General features: G+C 40.2%; 1 protein-coding gene across 12 annotated transcripts in view; it reads left to right on the top strand.

The window, feature by feature from the left end:
• CENPP (centromere protein P) overlaps window positions 1–8,620 on the top strand; it is a 173,062-nt gene that overhangs the window by 128,606 nt on the left and 35,836 nt on the right. The gene's annotated exons all lie outside the window — the stretch shown is intronic.

Below are 8,620 nucleotides of genomic sequence, written 5' to 3'. Positions count from 1 at the left end.
ATATATAGACTTCTCTAAAACAGATACTTCAGCACGAACAGTGAGGCTCAAAGGCTTGCTAATTTTAAGGATCTGAGGTGATCTATTAATCTGTTATATGTGTATTCCATAGCCTTGGTTCACACAGAAAGCAGTTGCTGGTAAGCAAACAGTTTCTCTGATAATATTACTGCTTCTAATATGTGAGTAAAAGTCCTGGAGGCATTATGGTGGTATCCATGTTTGGCCTTACTTGTGGCCACCTTTAAATCACTGTTCTCCTTTAATATGCATGCCAAAAATAAATTTCTCCTATATGTGTCTGGTGCCACCTGGCATTTCTGTTACACACACTGAAGTTAAAATATCAGATCAAAAGCCTGTTGTATTGAACAAATAATCTAGTTTGTTCTGCTCCTTCATCCCTCTAGTGTTACCTGGCACAAGAGTATGGCTCTGTGATCTTACTTGTACCTGCCATTAGTACGAAACAGAATGCCTGTGAGGCCCTTGCTTATCTTTCTCTCAACTTTTGTTAAGGAAGAAATAAAGGCAGTCTGAGGGATCTGCAAAGACATGGCTCCTTCTTCCTGAAAATGACATTACACTTCCCTACAATGAACAGTCATGTTTGAAAATTGTAGGAGCTGTTAGTGTGTCCCATGGCTACTTAATATCTGGTGGGTTTGGGCTTTTTTTTTAATTTGTAAAAGTAGTATCTAAAAATGGACATTGTCTGCTGCCTTCCAATAAGGTTTAAATGTATATTAAACTAATAATTAAATATTTTTGTTATTGTTATTTACATTTAAATCTTCCGTGCAAACTTGTCAGTCGTTATAACTAAAGAAAAAATACTGTGTATTTGGCTAACACCTCAGACTAGGATGGCCGTGCAAATTATTTTAGATATGTACAGTTCAGGTAATTGCTGTTTGAGTGAAAAATATTGTGGTATCCTCAGGGATCTAGTATTTACTCTGTTTAAGTGAATAATTCACTCTGAGAGCAGAACAGGTTGCCAATATCTGCTTCGTCTGTAAGTACTGTATGCCTGCCTATCCCATAGGCATGGCTAGTCATTTGAATGAGTTGTGCAATATGAATGTTACTGTCTATGATGATGCCTTAATAAGGAATGGTCTCATTTGAGGAGAGAAGAGACAAAGAGTAAACAGCAGTGACTAATAATTAAAATAACTTTTTATTATTTTGTGTCTCATGGCAAACTGCCACAAGAGCACTGTTGCTTAGTGTCTTGAGCAAGAACCATAGGATGTGTGAAATGAACATGGAAGCCCAGAGCCTCTGGCATGGATTCTTCATAAAATCTAGGCTGATCTTTTTTCCTTATAGCTTGTTATTTGTAGAGGGATAAGACTTTTCCTCTTATTTTGCTGAAATTATCCAATGGAAGTTATTCAAGGAAATCTTCAGTGAAAAAGAGGGTTTAGAATTTAGATTGGCATCAGGCTTGTTTATAGTGGTTACAAAAGAGTTTTATAACATCTGTTACAACAACTGTACCTATTAGATGACAACCAATAGTGGAAATAGGCTTTTAAGCAATTTGATACAGTTGAAATAATTTTTTTCCGTGTTTTCCCAAAAGACCTTCTTTTCAAACAATGATCTAAATCTCACTTCTGTGATTGTAAAGGATACCATGAGTTAAGACAGCAACATTCCTGAACCCCTATGCTAGTATAAAGTTTTTTTTTTTATTTTAAGGATTTCTAGTAATTGTAATTGGTTCACTATTTCTGCTTGAGTTTTCTGATCTGTTGCCACATTAAGTAGAAATTAAATAAAGAATTAGTATCTTTTAAAAACTATACTAGGGAAGTATACAAGAGCAAGTGTGCTTTTTCATTTAGCCATATCATATGAAAATACCTTATCTCCGTATTGTGAAGGAGCATAGTTATGACAATATGGAGCAACAGCAGGATTCTTTCTTCTGCTATCCCAGCAGAATTTGTTCACCTCAGTGGGTAGTGTGAATACAGCCTTTTGTACCAAAAAGTTGGATTCTTTAAGTATTAGTGTTCTTGGGACAGGATGAATTGAAGCACAAACTTCAGATGATGTACGTATTCAACAGGTTCCTACAGAGATTTAGTTCTGGAACTACATAAAACATTGATAACATATTGTTCTCCTTCGCATCTGTATGTTTGCAGTCATTTCCTCACTTGTAATAAAAGCCAAAATTTGTCTGCTTTTGATACCTACTCCTATACCATGAGGGAATACAAGAATATTTATGAACTAGAGATCTTACTTGTGATCTTACAGAATTACTTCCAAAGTGTGAGTGGCAAAAGGAATCTTTTTTGCCACTGCTTTTTCTTCATCCTCTAAGCATAGTTTTCTACATTGCTTCACCATAACATCCAATTCTAATTTTTCTGATTTTCCTGGGGGCATCAGTAGCCTCTTTTCCTTTCACAGCAAGGAGTATTAGTGTGCAAAAGTACTATTGTTGTTTTTATTAATTTTGCTTCTTCCTGCCGGAATGAACAGTGGGAGGAAAAACTTATGTTCACTACCATGGCTCTGTTCTAAATCTGAGAGGGAGGTAAAATTAATGTAAAGGTTACTGTAATAGAATCTGTGGTCTTTGAAGTGGCTTATAGATTTTCAAATTCTGTCTGAAAGGCCACTTAAATACATGGAGCAAGCTGAAAGAGGAGGAATAACATGTGTTTCTTAATCTTGAAAATGCCTGAAGTGTAATACCTTAGTCATCAAAGAAAGCTAGCAGGCTGAACAAATAAAAGGAGGACATGTTAAAAGACTTAAAGAAGAGAAAAAATCTTAAGCAAAGTTAAGAAGTCAAGCATTTGGAATTGGTCAGTTTAAGAGTGGAAATCTGGGAGATGATATATGCGTATAGAAAGAGGAGTTGAAGTCACTTTTTATGATCACATCTTATAGAGACCATGAAACCTCAGTTCTACACCATACCTTTTTAAAAAAGTAATTTTTTTTCTGCATAATGGCCAAACAAATAACATGAATAACTTTCATCCTCATAGGTAAGCTTAGGAAGTGTGGGTTAGATGAGAGGACAGTGAGGTGGACTGGGAACTGGCTGAATGGCAGAGCTCAGAGGACTGTGATCAGAGGCGCAGAGTCTGGTTAGAGGCCCATAACTACTGGTGTTCCCCAGGGGTCTGTGCTGGGTCGCATCCTGCTCAATTCATCAGTGACCTGGCTGAAGGGACAGAGTGTACCCTCAGCAAGTTCTCTGATGATACCAAACTGGGAGGAGTGGCTGATACACCAGAAGGCTGTGCTGCCATCCAACGAAACCTGGACAGGCTGGAGAGCTGGGCCGAGGGGAACACACTGAGCCAGTTTAATCCCAGGTATAACATAGCTTATCATACTAAAGGCAAGAATACATTTATTTTAGACAGCCACTGATAACTTACAGTATTGCTTAAATTACCTTTTTAACTGACTGTATGATTGTACTCAGGAGGTCATGTAGGTCATCTAGTCCAACCGGTTGCTCAAAGCAGGGTGCAGATTGAATTCACTCAGGCTTTTGTTCAGTTGGTTTTGAAAAACATCAAGGACAGAGTTTACACAAATGCTCTTGGCTGCCTGACTGCAACTGAGAAAAAAAATTTTCTTTTCTTTTTTTCTCATCCTTCTGAGGATGCACCTCCATAGAGACCTGTGCTTTGTATTCTCTTTGATATTGCAAGGCTACTCTTAGAATTGCCCTGAGCTATCCTTTCTCCAAGCAGAACCAGTCTCTCATTTCTATGAATAGTTAGCAATCCCTAAGGAATTTGTAAGTGGTTCAAAAGGGTATATGGCATGCTTGGTCATGAAATGTGATTGCAGATGACATTAAAATAGGCTTTCAGAAAAAATAAGATCAATTCTACTTCAAATGGATGTATATATTTTTTTATTATTCTCTTATTCCATGTGTTCTGATCAAGATTAGAGAAAAGGCAGTGTGTTTTCATGTCGGCTTTGTTGGCTCTTTGAGTGCTCTTAGCACTGAGACCTCTCTAAGTAGAACTTAGAGTCAGGATTATTTACAGATCTGACTCCTAGCTAGTGATGAGTTGCCACATTATGATGGTTTAGACAACATATATGGCAGCCATGCAGTACAGGTTTTGAAGGTATCTTTTTCCTTGCTTTGGAGTAAAACGGAGAAAATGTTGACTAAAAAGATAGAAAATGTGTACGTGGATGTGCTGGTTTTGGCTAAGAAGGGGTTAATTCTCTTCACTGTGGTGCATGTGGTGGTTGGGGACCTTTCCAGCTTCCCACGCTCTGCTGCGTGGGTGGGAGGCTGGGAGGAGCAGGGCCACGGTGAGGGCAGCTGACCCCGACTGGCCAATGGGATGTTCATTCCGTACCATGTGACACCATGGCCAGTATATTAAGGGGGGCAGTTGCAGCTCGTGGAGGTGCGGCATCAGGTTGGCCAGCGGTACGCAGCTGCGTCGCATGCTGTTTGTTTCGGTGGTTCATCCCTTCCCCCTGCCCAGGTTTTGCGCCTCTCATTGTTTTCCTTTCTGTTGCATTTTTGTTGTTGTTTTTTTTTTTTATTTTAATTATTAAACTGTTCTTATCTCAACCCACGAATGTTACCCTTCTGATTCTCTCCCCCATCCCACTTGTGGGGGAGTGAGTGAGCGACTGTGTGGGGCTGAGTTGCCGGCTAAACCACGACAATGAACATCATCAGAGTTTTCTTATTTTTGAAGCAAGTTGTGACAGGCTATTTCTGTAATTTGTACAAAAGCCCAAAATGATAGGCCTGTGGATGGATTCTGAGCACTTGAGCTTTTGTGGAACTTGTACATATGGAGTACGTTTATAGATTTTTTATTTTCTTGACACTAATTCTCCTCCCCACCCCCCAAAAAAGAAAAAAGTTATCTGGATATCTTACCCCAAAATATTAAAAAAAAAGTGTAATGTTTGTAACATGACTCTCCTTTTTTTTTTTTTAAGTTATTTCAGAATTATCTGAGTGTATTTTACATATGTCTGTATTTAGGTAATGATTTATGTGTATCTTATGCTGCATGTTGATGTCTTGTTGAACAGTATTAAAGGAAAAGCATGGTCTTCCTTGCAAGACATCAAGCTGTGAAATGTTCTGCTTTCTGCAATTATAAATTGATTGTGAGAAATATCATATACAAGTGTTGGAAAGTCCACATCATCAGCATGACTATGCGTATCCATTACTGGATGAAAGTGAAGTATTTTATAAAGAAGTCATCCCACTCTACTCAGCACTTGTCAGGCCACACCTGGAGTACTGTGTACAGTTCTGGTCCCCGCTATACAAAAAGGATGTGGACAGGCTGGAAGGGGTCCAGAGAAGGGCCACCAAGATGATCAAAGGACTGGGAAGCCTGCCATACAAGGATAGGCTGGGAGAACTGGGTTTGTTCAGCCTTGAGAAAAGGAGGCTCAGAGGGGATCTCATCACCACGTACCAGTACTTAAGGGGTAGCTTCAAAGAAGACAGAGACTCCCTTTTTACATGGAGTCACACAGAGAGGACAAGGGGGAATGGATACAAGTTGCTTTTGGGGAGATTCCAATTGGACATGAGAGGGAAATTTTTCACAGTGAGGACAGTGAACCATTGAAATAATCTCCCCAGGGAAGTGGTTGACTCAGCCACATTGGACACTTTCAAGAGTCGTCTGGACAGGGTGCTGGGCCATCTTGTCTAGACTGGGCTCTTCCTAGAAAGGTTGGACTAGATGATCCCTGAGGTCCCTTCCAACCCGTGATTCTGTGATTTTCTTACAGTATCTACACAGATCGTGATGTATCCTTCCTTCCTTGATATAGGTAGCATGTCTGTCACCATTTCAGCTCCTCTCAAGCTCCTTATTTTGTTAGGACACTTTGCTGCTTTGTGTTTCCTTTTACAGACATAGGTTTTTTTCTTGTCTTCCAGATTGCAGCACCTTTACTGAAGGCATCCTCTAATCACCTATTAGTCATGTCTTAAGCTCCTGACCATTTTTCTTCAAATCATAGTGAGGGTGCCAGTCATCATAGATACCTACAGTAGACCAAGTGAGGTTTTATGTTGTAGGGCATGCTCTCCAAGATATCCTGACAAGGCAGCTAGCACTGTCCATGTGAACCTTAGGAAATCCTCTCCGTACTGTCACTGATTAAACCTTAGGTGAAACACCTAGGTGCTTCTTGGAGGGTTACCTTCATGAAAGTTTATCAGTGAAGGTATTATTGTCGTCCACCCTTGTCTTTAAACTGGGCTTGCAAATGAAAATATCAGCTCAATGCTCAGTACCAGCCAAAGAAGCATATACAATATTAGTAATTATTAGGAAAATATAGAAAACAAAACTGAATACATCATTATGGCACTGTTAGGCACTTGAATCTAGAATGGTACTTATGCCATTTTTCATTTCTGGGTCCTCCACCTTTATACAGTGTTAGGATTTCAGGATACCCAGTCTGCCCATTCTGGTAGTTCTTCCTCAGTGCCTGAGAGAGCACCCCAAGTCCTTCTGACCACAGAAGGCAGTCAGACACAAGTACAGTCAGAACATAAACAGATCTGCTCTTCTTCTCTAGGCTTTATGATCAGGTGCAGGACTGCATTCTAGGGTGCCCCTGAACAGCCTAGTCACATTATCTGCTTTATCTTATATTCCTTTATTCCTTTTCCTCTCCTTTTCCCCTCACAAGTTCTTTCCTCAGCCACTTCAGAATGGCTGCCAAGGTTTATAGCTTCCCTACTGACCCAGTTTTGCAGACTTTATACCTTTATTTAGTCATCATAATATGGTTGTCCTGTCATTTTTCCCTTGAGCATCAAAAACTTGATGCTATGCCTCCCTCCTTTATAATTCTGCAGTATTCTGCGTTTTCATGTTGCAGTCTGATTAGTGGCACAACAGGTCAGGGTGAGCCACCTGCATATACAGTACTCTTCTTTTGTTATCTCTAGTGTCCTGAAATCCTTCATGAAATCTTCCTTTTTTAATTTTTTAAATTGCTTTACTCTTAGTTGTCATGATGAATTTTTGCAGTTGCTGGCTGGTTTTGTTCAGAGGCAAAGATGGAATCCTAAACTTTGAAGTTACTGGTGTGCTTGGGTTCTTTTTAAATATAACACACAAGTTTATAGTTGGAAAAAAAATAGCAATGGGGAAAAAAATTTATAATTGTTAAAGTCAGCACAAAACATGAGATGGGGAATTTGGGATTGGCAGTACATTGTATTTCTAAAACCTATAGCAGTTACTGCATTCCTTTTTGTAACCAGCGGTCACCAATATCCTTAAAGGAAAGAAACATAGGAGAAGGAAAAAATGTTGCTGGGCAACCTTAAGAGAAATTAAAACCAGATTTTCTCATGTTTTTAAAAATATTAACAACACATTGCAAAAAGCATTGAGTACTTCTTTAGGGTGGGAGCAAACATAAATTTGCAATATGAGATGTATGTAGCTAGGCTCTATTTACATGAAAAATCTTGCTTTTCAACTGTAACTGCATCCCAATTCCAGTTCTTCACTGAAGTAAATGGAATATATAAAATATTAATATTCATTAGCATTAACTTTCTTAAGACACTAATTATTGCCACAACTCAATGCCTCTTAGTTCTGTTTCCATTCAATCCCACAGCACCATTTTTAGTTTGAGATGTTTTTCTCACTTTATATCTAAAATTCCAATGAACAGACAGATGAAAGTAATTTGTAAACTCTTCAGCACCTACCTGAAATTTGAGGATGGTGTGTTTCATGTACTATGTGCATCGGTGAAGAAATTTAGTAGAATTTTCATTATGACTTCATCGGTGATCTGGATAAAGGGACAGAGTGTACTCTTAGCAAGTTTGCTGATGATACCAAGCTGGGACGAGTGGCTGATACACCAGCAGGCTGTGCTGCCATCCAGTGAGACCTGGACAGGCTGGAGAGCTGGGCCGAGGGGAACCTGATGAAATTCAACAAGAGCAACGGTAGGGTCCTGCACCTGGAGAGGAACAACCGCATGTACCATTACATGTTGGGGGCTGACCTGCTGGAAAGCAGCTCTGCTGAGAAGGACCTGGGAGTGCTGGTAGACAGCAAAGTCACCCTGAGCCAGCACTGTGCCCTTGTGGCCAAGAAGGCCAACGGTATCCTGGGATGCATAAAAAGGAGTGTGGCCAGCAGGTCGAGGGAGGTGATCCTCCCCCTCTACTCCACCCTCGTGAGGCCACATCTGGAGTACTGTGTTCAGTTCTGGGCTCCCCAGTTCTAGAAAGACTGGGAACAACTGGAGAGAGTCCAGCGGAGAGCAATGAGGATGATCAGGGGACTGGAACATCTCCATTACAAGGAAAGGCTGAGAGACCTGGGTTTGTTTAGCCTGGAGAAGAGCAGACTGAGGGTAGATCTTAAATGGTGGGTGCCAAGAGGATGAGGCCAGACTTTTTTCAGTGGTGCCCAATGACAGGACGAGGGGTAATGGAACATAGGAAGTTCCACCTGAATATGAGGAAAAACTTCTTTACTGTGAGGGTGACAGAGCAGTGGAACAGGCTGCCCAGAGAGGTTGTGGAGTCTCTTTCTCTGGATTATTCAGAACCCACCTGGATGCGTTCCTGTGC

Source organism: Phalacrocorax aristotelis, chromosome 6, assembly GCF_949628215.1.
Source record: "Phalacrocorax aristotelis chromosome 6, bGulAri2.1, whole genome shotgun sequence".
NCBI classification, from domain to species: Eukaryota; Metazoa; Chordata; class Aves; order Suliformes; family Phalacrocoracidae; genus Phalacrocorax; species Phalacrocorax aristotelis.
The sequence above is the reverse complement of the archived record's forward strand: the minus strand, read 5'-3'. Positions and strand labels throughout refer to the sequence as shown.